The sequence below is a fragment of the Platalea leucorodia genome, assembly GCF_965183815.1.
Source record: "Platalea leucorodia genome assembly, chromosome: 10".
NCBI classification, from domain to species: domain Eukaryota; kingdom Metazoa; phylum Chordata; class Aves; order Pelecaniformes; family Threskiornithidae; genus Platalea; species Platalea leucorodia.
The window spans coordinates 2966545-2985002 of record NC_138832.1 but is presented as its reverse complement, the minus strand read 5'-3'; the positions used below and the strand labels follow the sequence as shown (position 1 = coordinate 2985002).

Genomic DNA, 18458 nt, shown 5'->3' with positions numbered 1-18458 from the left:
AAGAAAATTCCCCAAAGGACCTCCGGGCTTTTGGAATCTCCTTTGGGAAAACACGACGTGCCAGATGGGATCCCACAACTCCCCGCTGTCAACATCGCTGTGTATGCTGCTCCTGCAAAGGCCGTATCTTCGCAATGAAAATTACAGCGTTTGTGATAGCATATAGTCATCTAGCACTTCATGAATACAAACAGGCAAACACAGCAAAAATCCAAAATAATCATACACTATGATTTTAGCATAAATAGTTCTGACACTTAAATAGAATGAAAACCATCGAAACACACTTGTTTTTTTAAAATTTCCTTTCTGGAGGTATGTTTTTAAAGGTTAAGAGGCTAACAGAAAATGCAGTAGAAACCTAATTCTAAAATAATTGTCTCTATAAACATTTCTTTGATTTCATTGGGTAGATCTGTTAAAATTTTGTGGTGATATTTTTATGATACAACTTAAAACGGAAGTTATCAAAATAGCATGAAGTCAAAGTATGTGAGGCATTGCATTTCAGTCAGGCATGCGATTTTTCCTCTCTAAAAAGAATTTACATGCTAAATATCCTTTATATGAATAGCCATTTGAAGGAGATAAAATAAATTTTTCATGTAAATCACAAAGGTCCTTCTTTTGAAATTATCTTAACAACTAAACAAGTTTTACTATAACATTTAAAATACTAAATTCAAAAAATAAATACATTAATAAATTAAAAGTATATATTAAACCTTGATTCCACAGAATATGACCCATTTTAAGTATTTATTACAGATTTCAGATAAAGTGCTAGAAGATCTAGATTGGTATTCTATGTGAACGGAGGTGACGTAAACTGAGCTGAAAGAAAGAATAAATTATCCCTTGTAATTAGCGTATTATATTTGGTAGTGTTAAAGTTCTGCTGAAGTGGTATGCAGACAGGAAAAAAAAATTGCTTGACTTGCAATCTGCTAAGTTACACCTTTGGCATACCCAGTGCTTACAGCACACTGGCGTCTTTTTTTTTTATTGACTTATCACTGTACCAAATACATTTTATACTTGGTCCTGGGGAAAACGTAGTGCTTCATTGCCTGTCACCATTTGCTGGTTATCAGTGTCTGAAGGCCCAGAGCTGAGATCTTGTTTAGAATCATTGAATGGTTTGGGTTGGAAAGGACCTCCCAAAGATCACCTAATTCAGCCCCCTGCCGTGGGCACGGACACCTTCCACTAGAGCAGGTTGCTCAAAGCCCCGTCCAACCTGACCTTGAACACCTCCCATGATGGGGCATCCACAACTTCTCTGGGCAACCTGTTCCAGTGTCTCACCACCCTCATCATAAAAAAACTTCTTCCCTGTGTCCAATCTAATTCTACCTTTTTTCAGTTTAAAGCCAGCACCCCTTGTCCTGTCACTACAAGCGCCGGTAAATCTCCATCTTTCTTATAAGTCCCCTTTAAGTACTGACAGGCTGACACTAGGGTCTCCCAGAGCCTTTTCTTTTCCAGGCTAAACAATCTCAGCCTTTCTTCATAGGAGAGGTGTTCCAGCCCTCTGCTCCTTTTTCTGGCCCTCCTCTGGACCCATGTCTGTCTCGCACTGAGGGCCCCAGGGCTGGATGCAGTACTCCAGGGGGGTCTCAGGAGAGTGGAGCAGTGGGGCAGAATCAACTCCCTAGACCTGCTGGCCACGCTTCCTTTTGTGTGGTCCGGGATACGATTGGCTTTCTGGGCTGCAAGCACACATTGCCATCTCCTGTCTGATTTTTCATCCACAGCTATCCTCAAGTCCTTCCCCGCAGGGCTGCTCTGGGTCAATTTATCACCCAGTCCATGCTGATACTGGCCATCGCCCTGAGCCCAGTGCAGGACCTTGCACTTGGTATAGTTGAACTTTGTGAGATTCACATAGGCCCACTTCTTAAACCTGCAAGGCGCCTCTGGATGGCATCCCTTCCCTTTGGCAGATCAGCTGTGACGTTCAGCTTGGTGTCATCTGCAGACTTGCTGAGGGTGCACTCAATCCCATTGGCTACGTCATTATTAAATGGTATCGGTCCAGTGCAGACCCTTGAAGGATACCACTTCTTACTGGTTTCCATTTGGACATTGAGCCACTGACTGTAACTCTTTGGATGTGGCCAGCCAGCCAGATCCTTAACCATCTAATAGTCTATCCATCAAATCCACCTCTCTCCAATCTGAACCTGAGAGCCGTCTTACATGATGCCTAAAAATGTCCTCCATCTAAAACCAACTAACACAATCCATTAGTGGTCATACGAATCGGTATACAAGTTCAGGTCTAGAGGCTGGAATCTAAAACTGAACACATCTCCTGAATGGCAAAAATGGGACAATGATTATAACAAAATGCAAGTTTTGACAAGACTGCATGGAAAGTTAAGCAAAATAAATCAAAGAAACAGTGTAAGTTTTATTAAGGAAACTGTGTCAGATGTAGTTCGTACAGTGTCAGACTTGTCACTGCGCAGTAGTGTTTTAATTGGGTAACGATCATTATCACATGCTCGGTGAGCAAAGGAGCGAGGCGTCTGAACAAGAGGCAATTGAACCCAACATGACCTAATTCTCAGAATGTCTTATCACAAACCCCCACTTCTGCACAGTTTAACTTATCTGCCTGTAGTAAATGTCTCGTGGAATCACTATTCGAATGGCCGCTCCAGTTACGTTATAGCAAGGAGACGCTGTACTGCACACCCAAATATATTAACACACAAAATTATACCTGTTTTGATATTAATCAGTATCAATTTCCTAAATTACAAAAGAAGCCTAGCTTACCAAATAAACTTGCTTTGCTCTGCATTAGGGGAAGGAAAAAAATAGAAGGCACATCTGGATATGTGCTATTTAAACTAAAATATTCTAGGATTTTATATATTTTTGAAATATATAACATCCTAGCCCCTGTTGCTTTGCAAACTATAAACGTATTAAGAAAATGCATTCCATCTTAATGGCTGGGGACTGCAGTTCACGTAAAACATTGTCCAAATTTGTGTCAGCTTTTTCTTTAAAAGCTCTTCTCGTTCTAAATCAGTAAATTAGCAACATTATATAATAAAACCAACACTTCTCACTATCTTTAATAACATTTGCCTATCAGTTTATTATGACAGTTAAACTGCAGTATTATAACCTAGTTTATGTGCACAGAACACAATATTTCATAAAAATAAAAGTATGAAATTTATTAATAACTATGGTAATAGTATGCAAATATGCAACATCATAATACAAATTAGAGTATATTATCTGAAATACCTCAATTCTTTCCTATGCATAGCTTTCCTCCCACTTGTGCTCCCTTCCATTATAATTACCCTACCTTTCAGAGCAAATTGTGTCACAGTTCCTTCTTGTCTCCCGAGTCTGTAATTTGGAACTTGTCACAGTGCTTCTAAGCACTTCATATTCCTTCCTATTATCTTGTAAATGGATACATTAAGTAGATAGTGCCAAGATTAAATATTTTAACCTTATTTAAACACTTAATATTTGCATTCTATTTTTTACTTCCAGAAGAAGCTTCAGCATTTCCATTGTAATTGATATGTATAAATGTAATCAAGCATAATTAAGGTGCCCTGAAAAGTAATTTTATTGAAAAAAGCCATGCGTTTCTGATTTCAGATAAGAATTAGAACATGATAGTCTTTCCTTTAAAAATCAGGCTCAAAACCACCATAAGACCAGCCTCTGAAATGGATTTTTTTTTCCAGAATATTGTATTTAAATAAATTGTTAAAATTATCTTTAAGTGTTAAGAGAGTCAAATGACTGGCAAGAGGAACTGAGTCAGAGAAAAGCAGAAGATGAGGTTATATTGCTACAGATACCTCCTCTGAAGACAAGAAAAACATATAGCTAGACTGGACCTTGAAACGACTATGGACAAAGACGTTCAAGAGAAGACCGCAGACATAGTACGCAGATTTGTTGTTCGTGGATCTCAGAAGGGTCACTGATTATTGCAAGATTTGGCCCACTCGATGCCAGGCTACAACTGCACACTATACTAGTTTCTATTACGAAAGGGTTAGGATGATCAAGAATTAACGAGCGTTCTTATCTCCTGCCTAAACATTCCTTGAGTAGCTTTTACATTGTAGCTCTTGCTACAGATCTCTGAACAAACTGCGTAAAGCCTTCTTGGTCTGCTTAATCCTAATGAAGTCAATGTGATTTAAATTCTGTAATATCCAAATACTCTCTCTAATTGGGTAAGCATGAATAAAGTGGAACATCTTAATGTTTCTGTTTATGTACGCGTGCATATCTGTCTATGGAGAGAGAGTGAGAATATATTACTATGGTACAAGTATCTAAAACACAAAAAGGTATGGGAAAATTAAATTCATTACATACAGCACAGGCATTTTAAAATGTCCTACAACATTACACAAAGCGAATACACGAGTATCTCTGTCAGGCTCATCAGCGTGAGAAGTGTGCGTTTACTTTAAATGCATTTAAAAATTCTGTCTCACCACACTATGTGGCGACACAGTATGATCCAGCACATCATGACACATCCTCAATGTAATGTTTGGTTAAGATCTGTAAAAATATGAAATCCGCTGTTCAATTATGTAGACTGCTTATTGCCGTAATAGTGTCAGGTATAAAGAAAGTGTACTTTTACGCAACTAAAAATGCCTCAATCACATCTGGTCCCATATGACTCGGGCCACTGATCTGAAAGAATTTCAACATTCAGAAGGTTCACTTTTTAATACATCCAAATGATATTTTTAAAGATCACGTTACTCTGAGTCTGCTGGCCATGTTCAAGGAATACCTTAATTTCATTTTTCCCCCATCTATTTTTTTCTGTTTTCTTCCTTTTATTTTTTCTACTCCTTGAAACAATTTTATTTATTTATTTTTTAGTTTCTAAAACATTCTTGTATTTTTCACAGTTGTAGATTACTTATTCAACAAGTACTTGAATTTTTTTCTGTTTTTAAGTTGTCTAAATACCTATACCTTGGTATATATCATATATATATATTTCTGTTTAATAAATAACTATTTAAAACTGTAACCTAGACTGGAGGTGTATAGCAGGGACTATAGAATGATAGCAGGAAAGAAGGATGTTTTAAGATTTTGACTGCATATTGGTTAATAAAACAAACTTTTGTATTTTCTAGATCAAAATGTATGATCTAGATGTAAGAGATATTTGTGATATTGAAATCTTCTGACATTACAAGCAGAAGAGGACTAAAAATATATTGGGGATCAGCTGTTTTATGTATTCTACTTCTTGCTTGGAATCATCTAAAACATCGAAACAGCTATTTGTCTCTTTAATGCCCGTTCTCCCAAAAGCTTTAAGCCAGGCAACTTTCAAGAGAAGGGATTCCCCCTGAAAGGAGATCTTATGTCGCATTTCAGTTGTAGAGCGGAGCACGGTCATTTACACCTCTGAACCGTCAGCAGAGCTACTTCTGTGGAGGCAATGAACCACCAGTTTCAGAAGCAGGAGAGACTAATCCTAACCTATGCGTAAAGGGGCACTTCGGTTTACCAAAGAGAATGTTTTTACTACTTTTCCTTTGAACTTCAGCAGCATCCCTGCGAGCTGCTCATAACTGCTCTCCCACTGTACTTCTAATTCACATTTTCTGCTCAACTCTATCTTCACAAAGAGTTTAGATCTAAACTCCCTGGAAGTGAATTTGCATTTAAAAAAATTTCTCCATTTCAAAATGCATTTTATGTTTTCGCATATTTTTTGAGCAAAACCTTAATATTACAGAGCATTAAATAATGAAACCTTCTCATAACCTACTAACATAAAATGGTGAACGTACTGTACCATCCACACATCATTTGTCCTCTGTCAAGCTGACATCTGCGCATATGTAATAGCTTCAATGTCAACTCTCAGAAAAAATACCAGTAGGAAAATAAAGCTGTGGCAGCGTTTCTTTTCTGATACGCACAAAAACAAGACCCAAGAGGATGAAGGAAGTTAGTCTATTTTGTGGCTTCTTTTTACATCACAAGATAAATTGTTTCCAATTACTTTACTTCAGTATTAATTAAGGACTGATCTGCATATGGCTTCAATTAAAAAAACATATGTAAGCCAGACATCTGTGATGGCTTGACCTCTTCCATATGTGTATGAAAACAAGCTATGCAGAATGTGCTGATTGGGGATACTGTGATAAACAAACAAGACCAAAGGATGACCTAGTAGATATTGCCTCCAAAACCATATTAGACCACGATCTGCTAACTTTTAAAAATGATTACCAAATATTGCCTGCATTAGCGATTACCGTGATTGCAACTGTCGTTTCCCAGCGTGCGCCGTGCTGCATGTTACTGCCAAGACGTTATGTCTCTCTTAGACATAGCTCAATTGCACCCAAATTCTTCTTTAAATTTCCTGTTGCCAATCCAGGGAACTCCACTGGCTTTATTTCAAGGACAAAATGTCTCAAGCCTTTACTACACCTTTCCAGTACTCTCTGATCTTTATTCACATGCTGCATCTTTCTCAGCAAAATCTAATGAAGCCAAACACGTGTAGCACACTGTCCAATAACCACAAACCTTTACTATTTGTTGCTAAAACCTTGTGATCAATTAACCTTTGCTTTTATTTCATAATAATCATAGTTTTGTGTAACAACCAAGTGTCCAGTCATAGGAAGTCTCATTTTTTCCATTTTTTTAAGTACCTCTTAAAATGAGTTATAAGACAGAAATGCAAGATTACAGAGGATGAGATTCAGTACGTAACACAAAATTAGAATTTTAAACTGTGGTGAATTATTCAAAGTTCAGAGAATAAATGATAGGCTTGTCTTTTGGAAATACAATGTCGACACTGACCATTTCACTTAGGTCAGACATTTAGCTTAGGTTCTTGCAGAATTGGTAGTTCCATGTAAAAATTCTATCCATTCAGGAAAGATGTTTTACATGTATTCATAAAAATTTAGAGAGAAGCATACAAAAATTAAATTAGTCACAAGATTCTTTTGAATGGGCATTAATGAGAATATGAAAAAAGTTCATTTATCTATTTTTACCATGAATTTGCTGAAGGCTGCTCAAGCAACTCTCAGTCAACAACAATTACATGAATATGCATGTGCATACATATATATATTTGCATGCATATGAATTTATCTATAACAATAACTGATCACAGATAATTACTCAGGAATTCAGGCAGCTTATAGCAATTGATATTGTAACACAGTGTTATGAAAAAGAACTTGCTGGGAATTTATGAAAGAAATTGCTCCTTGCAAATGAGAAAAGCAAATTTTCAGTTTTTTCCATCATAGGGAAAATATCATCATTCTTAACGGACACTGATGTACTCCCTGTATTTCCTTCGCACAGAGGATCTCTGTGGTATAGTACTTGCTACCAGTGCAACATAACATGCACTGCATCATTCAGTACAGATTTCAAATCAAGATCCTAAAGAAAAAATGAACTATTGCTTTCTGCAAGGTAAAGAAGATTCTGCAAATGAAACACATAACTAACAAATAAAAATGTAATAATTTCCAGTGAGGGGGTGTGGGGGGGAAATCTACAGCCTTAGAAAAAAATTAAAAGCTAAATTTAAATGGTCATAAAATTGTTTATAGCTAATTATTTAAAATACCATATAAGCAGTAGTGCAATTATTTTTCATTAGAGACTAAGAATTGCCAATGTATTTCACGTGGACCATTACAGAGACAATTTCTTTGACGTTTAATACTTTGAACACATGAACAAACCAAGAAAATTTCTGTATATCACTGAGGTTTTGGGTTATTTTAAAGAAATTTAAATTTCATGTTAGTGGAATAATAGTTTTTTTTCATTTAATGGGGAAAAGTTAGTATCTTCCTGCAATAGTCTGTATTATTCTTCCTTTTTGTTCCAAAAATAGAATCCTGTACACCCTTAATCTAATATACCTTCCCCCTACTATTTAATGTCATTACCTAGGTCTGAATCAATATTCCATTAGTGGGATTCAGTCAATGAACTGTCTTTCACTGCCTGCATATTCCAGTTCTAAGGTTTGTGGTGCACACCACAAGCATAAGTTACTGCAATACTGGCAAACCAGTAGGCATGCACAGATACTTATACGTGCTGCTTTAAAAATCGCAGTGTAAGGAATAACAAACTGTTTGGTGAGCAGTGGCACTGAAAAGGCCTGATTTTCAATTGTCTGGGTCCTGTTCATTCCCACGTCCCCTTCTTTGCACGACTCCCATGCAACCTGCATCAGAGCAGAGGCCGACGGCGCAAGCTCTGGGAGCCAGGGAGAGCCACGTCCGAGCCGGCTGCAGAGGCCGGGGGCACAGACCTGTCCTGGGCCCTGCCACGGACGCCTCTCCCACGGATCAAGTGCATTTTCTCCCAGTCAGTCACTGGTTTAGGACACACCCCTCTAGCGACCTACCGACTACCACAGCACTCGCAGGATCCCTTGGGTTCTGTCGGGTTTGGTGGAGACTGGCTAAAACTTTCGAAACTTGTTCAGGTTGGTAGAGGGATGAACTGGTGCAGACACGGGCAACGCAATCACAACAAAACCTCATCCGCTTTGACAATTATTCACATTTGGATGTTTCTCACACCCAAATGTGTATGGGAATTCAAACAGCTTTGGTAAAGACTTTTAATAAAGCATGCTAAGTCCAAGTTATCAATTTCAGCTGGCTAATGGATTTAAATTGTATATTAAAATGTTTAATGCAACAGTATACAATTAAGTGTTGTTATGTAGCAATACACCAAAAACATACGCTAGTTTCTGACGGAAAGCATAAAATCCCTTTGTGCTACAAGTCATTATTTTAGAAAAACAATATGTTTTCCTTCAATATATCCTGCTTAAAATATTATTTCTGTGTTTGCAATGAGAGATCAGAACGGAAGAGATATCACCAAGTACTCCAGAATTTAGAACTTAAAATTACTGAGTTAAACTTTTGTACAAAAGGATGGTGCTTTAGTGGCATTTTCATAAAATCACAGCACACTGTGCAAGATCTGTATTTTTATGTTTTACTGAACACAGCATGAACTTTTCAAAATCTTATGATGAGAACAGGTCAACAATTTCCAGACATGTTTATTGTAACGATCATTTGAAGGCAGCCGTAGAATTATTTAATATGAGGCATATATCTGTAATGGCATAATAAGTACACATAACATACAACAGAACATAGAACTGAAGAGTTTCCGTTGTTGAAACAGCACTTTTTTGACACCGCTAGTTTTCCCCCTCCCATGCACAAACAAGAAGAAAAAAAGACTATCTAAGCCACTGACATGAGTGTTGTTTTTACAAGTCAGTGCACACATGGACATCTGAGCACAATAAATTAATGTGGATTTGCATCAACCACCAGTAATTATGTTTTACATCAGGCAATAACGAGCAGAGGAACGATGAATTACCACTGTCAGACCTGCACTATATTCAACCACAGAAAAGTTTTTATCAGTTCAAAATTTAATGCATTTACCAAAAATTAACAAAATCTTAAATGTAGTCCACAGCCAAATTTCAAAGCAAGATGTCTGACTAGACTTATATATTTGGCCAGTTTCTGCACTGTCCAGAATCAGTGATATTGCCATACCCCTCAAAAGCTAGGGTACTCACCAAGCACTCTTGTCAAGATTCAGGTATCTAAGCAACATCTATGAAAAGTTTCACTGTACTTAATTTTGCTGTATGCATTTGCATGAATCCAGTCATTTCGGCTATAAAGCTCTCAAAATGCCAAATCAATGTCCCCTTTTACACAAATGCAAGACACAGTTGCTTAGCGTTAAGCACCACACAACATAATACTGTTACATGAAAAGCACTTTACTGAAGACATTACATTCTGTAGCCTATGGCATTCTATATAAAAGCAGGGACTCTTAAAAATAAGAGGCTACGACAGCTGAGCAGTTTTGTACACGTGGTTTTGTATGACAGCATTGCTACTAGTATTATAACATAATAAATGTCGTTACAAAACCAGAGTGATCTAAAAAGTTTAGCCTGACTCACACCAATTCCCACACTACAGCTTAGAGCTTCACCCCTTCAAGGTGCTCAACTCTTGACTCTTATTCCTGTACTTACAGTCTTGTAAAAAACTAAATGCCTACTTTCCTCGAGGGCCTGTGAAAACATAAATGCATTCTCAGCTCAAAGTGCCCCACAAATATCATGCAGAAGTAGAAAAAGAAAGGTGTAAAGCACTATTTTATCTCAAAGACTAATGTTTCTGGTAGCATTGATAAGAATCTCTCACAAGATTTCTCTTTATGGCAAGCTTTAATCAAATAAACTCTAATGTCATCAAGAGCAACATAGAAATCTGGTAATGCATTTTATCACGAGCTAAGAAATGACACAGGACACAAACATTACAAGCATCTTTCTTTTTAATTCCTTTAGCGTAGAAAGAAAAAGATAGAAAAGAAAATGCGAGTCCTCTGCTTCACAGCTTATTCATGTGTCACTAGCAGGCTATTCCATACACTTCACGTGGAAATTCTAGGGAAAGTAATAATTCATATAAATTAATTGGATATGTCAATTCTAATTAGTCCACAAAGCTAGGTAAGTATGCTTAGGAGACCACAGGGTATCTCCACGTTGCTGCAGACAAATCAAGCATCCAAATCTTGGCTAGGCTGTGGTTTGGGACACAAGAGAGCTTACACAGAGCAAGTCAGAATATTGGAGCAGGGCAGCAGGGGAACGAGGTTAAAAAACAAAAGCTGGCCTTCCTGCTTTTTGCTGTCCACTGGTTTTGGCAAACTAGACTACTATGCAATAAAGGATGCCTTCTGAAACACAAAGAAATCAAAGCAAAAGAAGCAATAAGCATTCACCTAACGCTAACAGGCAATGTTACAGCAGCTGGTTTCAACAGAAACAACCATGAAATGAAACAGTGTTACTATATAGGTTTTTCTTTTATCAGTGTGCAGGGAAAACGTCCATTCCTTCATCCCTAGTAGTAATTGTGATCACTATCACCAGCCTTGAAGAAACCGAGCATCCAGAGGGGCTGAAATTACAAACAAAAGTGTTGTCTTCCAGATCTAAACCTCAAATGAAATCCGAATGATGTCAGAAATGAATGTACCATTAACATCCCTTAAACCACGGGTAGAAGAATATACGCAAATTATAATGTATACCAACACTATTTGGATTGAATTTCAGCCAGTATTTTCCCTCCTGCCCTGGTCTACAGCATCGGACGCGTGTGGTTTTTCAGCACCGTATCATTAGCCTACCTATTCATTTGCATAAATTTCTGCTACTGCGTTGGCCTAATAAGTAGCAACACAATTTTATTGTACACATTATGGTGTGTACATATTATGGTGTAATACAGTAATGGATTATTATAACTAGATTATTTTATACATTTATAAATGGAAATAAGTACATTTATTTTTCAGAAGCATGCAGTAGTTCCTGTGGTAGCCTATTCACCAGCCTAGCCTGCAATGGATTAGGATCCTCATTCACACTGGTACTTAAAGAGATGCATTTTCAGAAGAAAATTACAAGCTTTGGAACAGATTTAACACTTTGAATAGAACATGTTTCTCCCTATTTTGTGAAAAAGAATTATTGTGTAACAAGGAAATCTTTCAGCTCTGTCAAAAGACAGGAGAAACACATTGTCTTGCTCTACAGGCAACTGATGGACATAAATTCAAGGAATTAAAATAGGAGGCAATACAGCAAATTTTTATTTTTCCAGAAATTTTCTTTAACAAACTCAGCCTTAAGTAGGAAGAATACAGAAATACTGATAGCCTGAAGTAATTTATCTGAAGTTTGATAGCCTAATACCACAAAGACTGGATGCGTTACTTGTGGAAAAGAACTAGATGTGGTCTACTGGAATTCACCTGACCTGCAGTCCACTCGCTGCTACTCTTTTCCCCTTTTGGACTGTACGCAGGCAGATGAAATTTGAGTAAAATGCAGCCAGCCTCCATTCTTCTATTTCTACTATATACACATCATCTTATGGCAACAGACCACCTCATATTGGAATACCGGAATAGGACCATTTCCAGTCTGTGTTTGGCTACATGATATGCAGACATCATATACCCAGAGGGCTCTGTGCCTCCATCAGAGGTTATGTGGCCTTGACTGGTAAGAATGATAAATTCATATAGGATAAAGTTTTCAAAAGAGCCCAAAGCCTAAGTTTCTAGTGCAACTTAACACACAAACCACAAATTCATAAGTCACTTAGGTTCTAAATTCCCTTTAAAACAATCCTGTGCTTGGGTAGCTTTGAAAATTTTACATACTAAATGTTTATACTACCATTGGTGGTTCGGCTACAGTATTCCAAAATATTCCTATTGTGCAAACAATAGTCTTGGAAACCATGCGCTGCCATGGAACAACTGGTGCAGAGGTAGTGGTCCTTGAAGAGAAAACTGAGAAGTCATCAGGAAAAATTACCCTCTACCTTGTTCTCCACTTATATCAACTCACATAGCTGCCTATACATCTGGTAAGGGAACACTGGGTGATTTCACAACTAAAGAATTTCATTTGTACTAGGTAGTCAACACAAATAACACATAATTACATTCAAGGTTCTCCTTTTTCAGCATACCAGGTCAGCAAGACCTTGAATTTCTTACTTCTTACCAGTATGACAAAGCTAATATGCATGCACACACGTAAAATACCTGTGAACAAATGTACTTTAGGCTACTGTGAACTGTTTGTACAAACTTAATTACCTTCCTTCAATGTCCCAATCCTAAAAGATTTTTAAAAATGCAAAAATTGGCAACGGACTTTAAAATGAGGAAAACACAACAGAGAATCCTTAAAATACTTTATTTTTCCAAATTGCACGATTTGAAAGGCTAAAAGAGAGTGAAGCAGCTAATTAGACTAAGCAAAAGATGATACATTCTTTCTAATATGTGAAATAATTAACTAACCCATTCAATAGTATTAATTCAATGGTTTGGCACAGCATAATAAATAGCACTGGACTGCCAAAAGTTGAACTTCTTTTCCAATTAAGATTAATAAAGCTCTCTGGATGCATATGTGTTTGTATAGACAAAAATAATGTATGTGCCAGGTTCCTCATTACACTGAAGAGATGGACTATCTTTTCATCTTTCACTAAGAGAGATGGCATTCCGTTTCAAAGACAGAAGATTTATTTCCATCTATTTGAGCATCAATATCTAAATAAAATGAAGATTTCAGTCTAGAATAATTACCTTTGAATAACCTTTGAAATATGAGGGGAAAATAAGTATCTGACATATCAAACAACTTGTTAAAAATGAAACATGATTACATATCAGGTAAAATAAGAAAAAAATACTTCCCAATATACTCACAATATTGACAAATCAAAAAGTGTACCAGCAGAACGAAAGACAAAAAGGATCTCAAGAGAGATCATTGTAGGCATGGCCATTAAAAAGTAGTATTAATTTAAGCAAAGCTTGAATAATTTTAATTCAGAAGAAACACCCTTATCGATAGGTACAGAGAGCTATGAAAGACTGGCTACTTCATCTTCAGCGTGGCATACTTCAAAATAAATTATTGTAAACTGCTTTCCATCTGACCAACAAAATACTATTACTGTTGTAATTTTGTTAAAGAGATGCCTAATAAAGAAATATGTTACAAAGATGTTAGGGGGGAAAAAAAACCAAAGCATACATGTTTGGTAGCTATGTTCCATACATTGTTTAAAAGAGTAGTAAATATGCAAGCAAATTAAACTCACACCAGTTGTCATAAACATGTTGACCCACAGGTGACTTTATTTTGCCTTCTAGCAGAAAAACCATCATGCTTGGGTTGCTAGCTTTCGCAGTAACTGCAGAGAGAGAAATTTTCTAATCTTTATTTCTCCTCGAACGCAATCACAGCAGAGTGCCTAATTTCACTAGCTGAATGCCTTGAATTAACAGTACTTTTAATTACTTTAGATACAATCTATATTTGAGCATGCTTTTCATTTTACATTCATTTTTCTGCCATTCATTATCAAAGTCCTTCTTCCCACTAGACTGTTTATATCTTAATTTGTGTGGGCTTTAACAACATACCGACTCCAATACTGTCCTAATTAAATTAAATTTACTTGCATAGATTTGAACAGGAACCCATGTTGACCTCAAAAGTACTCCTTTTTATTCTTTCCAATATATTTTACTGTCTATCAAAGAATTACTTTCCCCAGGCCTTACTACTTCTTCAGAGCCAGCCAATGCCTTTGTGCAACTAGTCCTCCAATAGATATTCACATTAGTATTTCAGCTTTAATAAAATTACAGTCCAAATCCTAAATGGTCTGCACTTTTTAGTCCATGGATGTTATTTAGGTCACTTCAAATAAATAACTGCAGAGCAGCTTCTGACCACACTAGTAAGAAAGGACTTTGATGTTTAAGATAGGATTTTTTCCCCCCACAGCCATCATTCCCAATTTTCTTCTTAATTAAAACCTTACTCAAAAATGTCTTTCTAGAATGGCCAAAGAATCGACGCTGAAAGTATGGCTCACCTATGACTTTTCCTTTCATAGCACATAAATTCAACCCCGAGCAATCCCAAGAAAGTGACAATACTATCCCTCCTACAGTGAATGATACTCTCACCTCTTGCACTTAAATTTTACCCTTTCTAAAACCAGATTATTCTAACATTTCAAATTATTTAATTTTTAAGGTAAAATACACATAGTTCTATATCACCCTATTGCCACTTGTTATGTGCAGGTGTATCAAATACTTATATTTTTCCCTGTTTACATTTCTTATATCTCCTCCTTTCCTACTGCAGTTCTTCTTCCAGTGTAGAAACTTTTCTAGATAGAATTCTCCTGTGATGCCTAGTTAAAGAAAGCTCTGAATTCAGCTTCCTTTCAGAAGAAAAATTATGATCTGTGATTGCACATATTAGTAACATCTCTTCTGATTTTATTCAGAAATAATATGATGGTTTGAATTACTTAACCAAGACATAATATTAGTTTATTTTTTTTCCTATTTATTTGTGAAAAGTGGATATAAAATCCTATCAAGGGCAAATATGTAGTAGATTCCTCAACTAAACCTTCCCTGCCTTTAATAATTTGCATTTGAGAGTCTAGTTAATAGGTGGTTCGGGACAGGGAAGAAAAAACACAGGAGGTGCCTCCTTTATTTTTTGTTTTCTCTTGCACTTCGAACGCTAATTATGGATCAGCATTCAGTTGTGTATATGCTGTGTAATGGTTTGCATCCCTGTGACAGAAGCAAAGACATTGCTCTTTGATGTGTAACCCCAAACAGCTACTCCCCCACCCCCCAAAAGCCAGTGGGCCGATGGCCAGGCCCTTAGGGAGCACATATGGAAAATGCGGCATCGCAACATGCATGCTCAGTGTGTTCCAAGAGCTTGAGCTAAGACAGTCAAATTTCTCTTGGTTTCCTGAAGCAACATAGCTGTTCTGCAGCTAAACTCATGACCAACGTGCAGCTGAATTCCTGATGCATCACTGAGCCTAAGCTTACCTGAGAGATTTCTACAGTGCACTGGAGATGCTTCTGTTGAAAGCGTTATACAGCCCATCTAGCTAAGATGGAGTGGAACATCCTGCTAATGCTGCCTCGAAGAAATAGGTCATTTAACTTGGACACTGCCAATTGCCAAACAGAAATCAATTCAGAAATCCATGTATGGAAAAAAAATCAGTGCCCATTGACATGGCCCAGTGAGTGGATGATATGCAGAGTATGAAGTAGCACTGACATATATTGATATCAAGAGGAATGCAGCTCTCTGTGATCCAGATAGGAAGAAAACACAGTGTGCGTAGCGTTGTGGATGCTCTGCCAGCATGGGACTGGGAACACACGCCATGCAGAATGGGGCAAAGGGAGGGACAGAGGGAGAGAACAAACTATTGCTCCTGCTGTTACCACCCCTCCACACGTGGAATTCTAGCCCAGATTGTTTGAACTGATGTTTCCCCTCAATTGTTTTCATAACAAGCTTTAAAAAAAAAAAAAAGTTTAAAGTATATGTATATATGAAACTACAAATATCCTTACTTTGTACTCCGTGCACCCTGCCCATATATAGAAACCCACACACAATGCCTTAACGTATTGACATCTTACTGACTGGGGCTGTATTCCAGCCGCCCATAAACTGTATTAAGTTTGCTTAGAATGCAGCTCAGGAAATCAAGGGTAACATGACATGCTCCTTAAGGCATTCTGATGCAAATACTTTCTCATGTTAGCTCCTCTTCAGTGGCATAAGCAAAACACGGATGCACCTATACCCTCCTCCCCCTGTTTTTTAATTACTTTTTAAATAAGGTCTTTCCTCTGGATTTTTAGTCTAAAAAAAACATTACAGTGATGAACTCCAATTCACAATTTTCACTGATCACTTAACCAGCAGTCAGATTTTACCGCAATAATCTATTAATGTTTCAGATTTAGCACAGAATAAGAATGTAATTGTAATGTTTTAGGTGTGTATTTCAGTTAATAAGGGCAGCATCAGATCGCCTACCATTCAATTACTGTCATTACTTAAAAGAATTAAGAGAAATTCTTAATGATGCTTTTTGGTTACATATATTAACATTCTTATACATTATTACAGATTTAAAATAGATATTATACTTAGTCTTATGAAACTTTTACTTGTGATCCTGGCTCAGTAAGAAGCTGCAAGAATTGAAGAATGTGTTGTGCATAGCAGCAAGGCAGAAATGTCAGAAGCAAGAGAATAACCCTAAGAGCAGAGCCGCAGGCAGCAGACTCACGCAGCAGAAAGCACACGGAATGGGCAGGAAGATAAAAATTTAGAAGCAGGGGAAAAAAAAAAAGCAGGCATTTTAGAGACAGAGTGAGACAGGAGGTGTAAGGGCTTAAAGGCAGGAGGCTAAATAAATGACACCAGGAGCTGGAAAATCCCCATCCTGCTTTAAAAGAAAAAATAAGGTCAGGAGAAGGCACAGCAAGAGAAGAGCTGCACTATTGACCAGCAGCAGGGCCAGCATTTAAGAGGTACAGTTTCTTTGTTTAAAAAAGGAAAAATAATAATAATAATAAAAAAAAAAAATCAGCAAGGGTCCTCCTAATGGGCACACTTGACTGAAGGGCGTTCTTTTTCCAGAGGAAACTTCTTGGGTCTGCTATTTCTGACTAGTGCCAGGGCATAGCACTGCACTCTTGTTTAGATAACATAACATAACGTTGTGGCATGTTTACGTTCCTTTTATGTGGAAAACAGTGTTTCAGAGGAAAAACTCTTGAGTTCTATTTTAAATGTTTCCACAACACAAAAGGTTGTTGGGTTATGTAGTATGCACCAGTTTGCGGGTATGGCCGCATCAAGGCCAAAAAGCATTTCTCTGATTTGACATATATGTTATTTCATTCGTAAGAGTAGATCTCAGGCTACATTCAGTATATTTTGTAATTAGAGGTACTGGCCAGAAGCATATGCATAATAAAAGGTACTTCATACTGCTTTTTTCTTACATCAAGTGCATTTTTCTCCGCTTGTTTTCTATTTTACTGCTAAGTGCCAGTTTCCCTGTTGGAGACAATGTATCTTATCAAAATCCCACATGATAACTTAGTTTGTGCAAAAGCAGAACTCCTGATAAAGAAGTAAAATACTGGGACTGTCATATGTAACTTACCTACGTAATTTTGCTATTTTGCTTTTTTGTATTTTCAATATCCTTTCACCTGTTCACCTATATTTTTTCTTTAGCATTAAGTTAATATGTTACATTTTATTAGCTGATGGGAATTAAATAATAGAGGGAAAAAAGAATTTTCTGATATCAAAGACTTTGTTAAGAGGCTAACTGGATTAATAGCCTGTTATATGAAAGAACAGTGTTCTTCCAAATTCGGATGCTTACAGTTTGCTAAAAAAAAGCCAACTTTAAATTGACACACATGTCTGTACTTTACATAAAGTCAATTTTATCATTCCAATCTTGTCTTAAAGCTCATTTTAAACAATCTTCCAGTCTAATTAGCATTACCTTCTGGTTCCTTAGTACCATCCTTTTGAACGCTGGCATGGTTAAAACTCTCAGGTCTGCTTGGTTTAGTATAGTGTGGCAAATGTCAGTGAAATACGAGGGCATATGGCATATAATTACAGAACCATATGGATGCCAGTAGCAATAGTCAACAGTATTTGAATGCAAGACCAAGAAAGTCAGAGGAAGAACAATAAAAGACCATCATGCATGATCATAAAATGGATATATATACATATATAGTTTCTTTACCGCTGAAAGAAGCCTGTACATGTCTGTCCTTTAAGGAAGCAAAGCCACTGTGTCTGTACAAGCATACAGCTGTAGAGTGCAGGCTACATTATTTCAGTTTTGGTTCGGAAATCTATG

General features: G+C 37.0%; 1 protein-coding gene across 1 annotated transcript in view; it reads right to left on the bottom strand.

Moving 5' to 3' along the window:
• The window catches only part of LOC309595686 (connector enhancer of kinase suppressor of ras 2-like), a gene marked incomplete at its 5' end in the record, with an annotated part of 209411 nt that overhangs the window by 117415 nt on the left and 73538 nt on the right, over positions 1 to 18458 (bottom strand). The window lies entirely within an intron of this gene.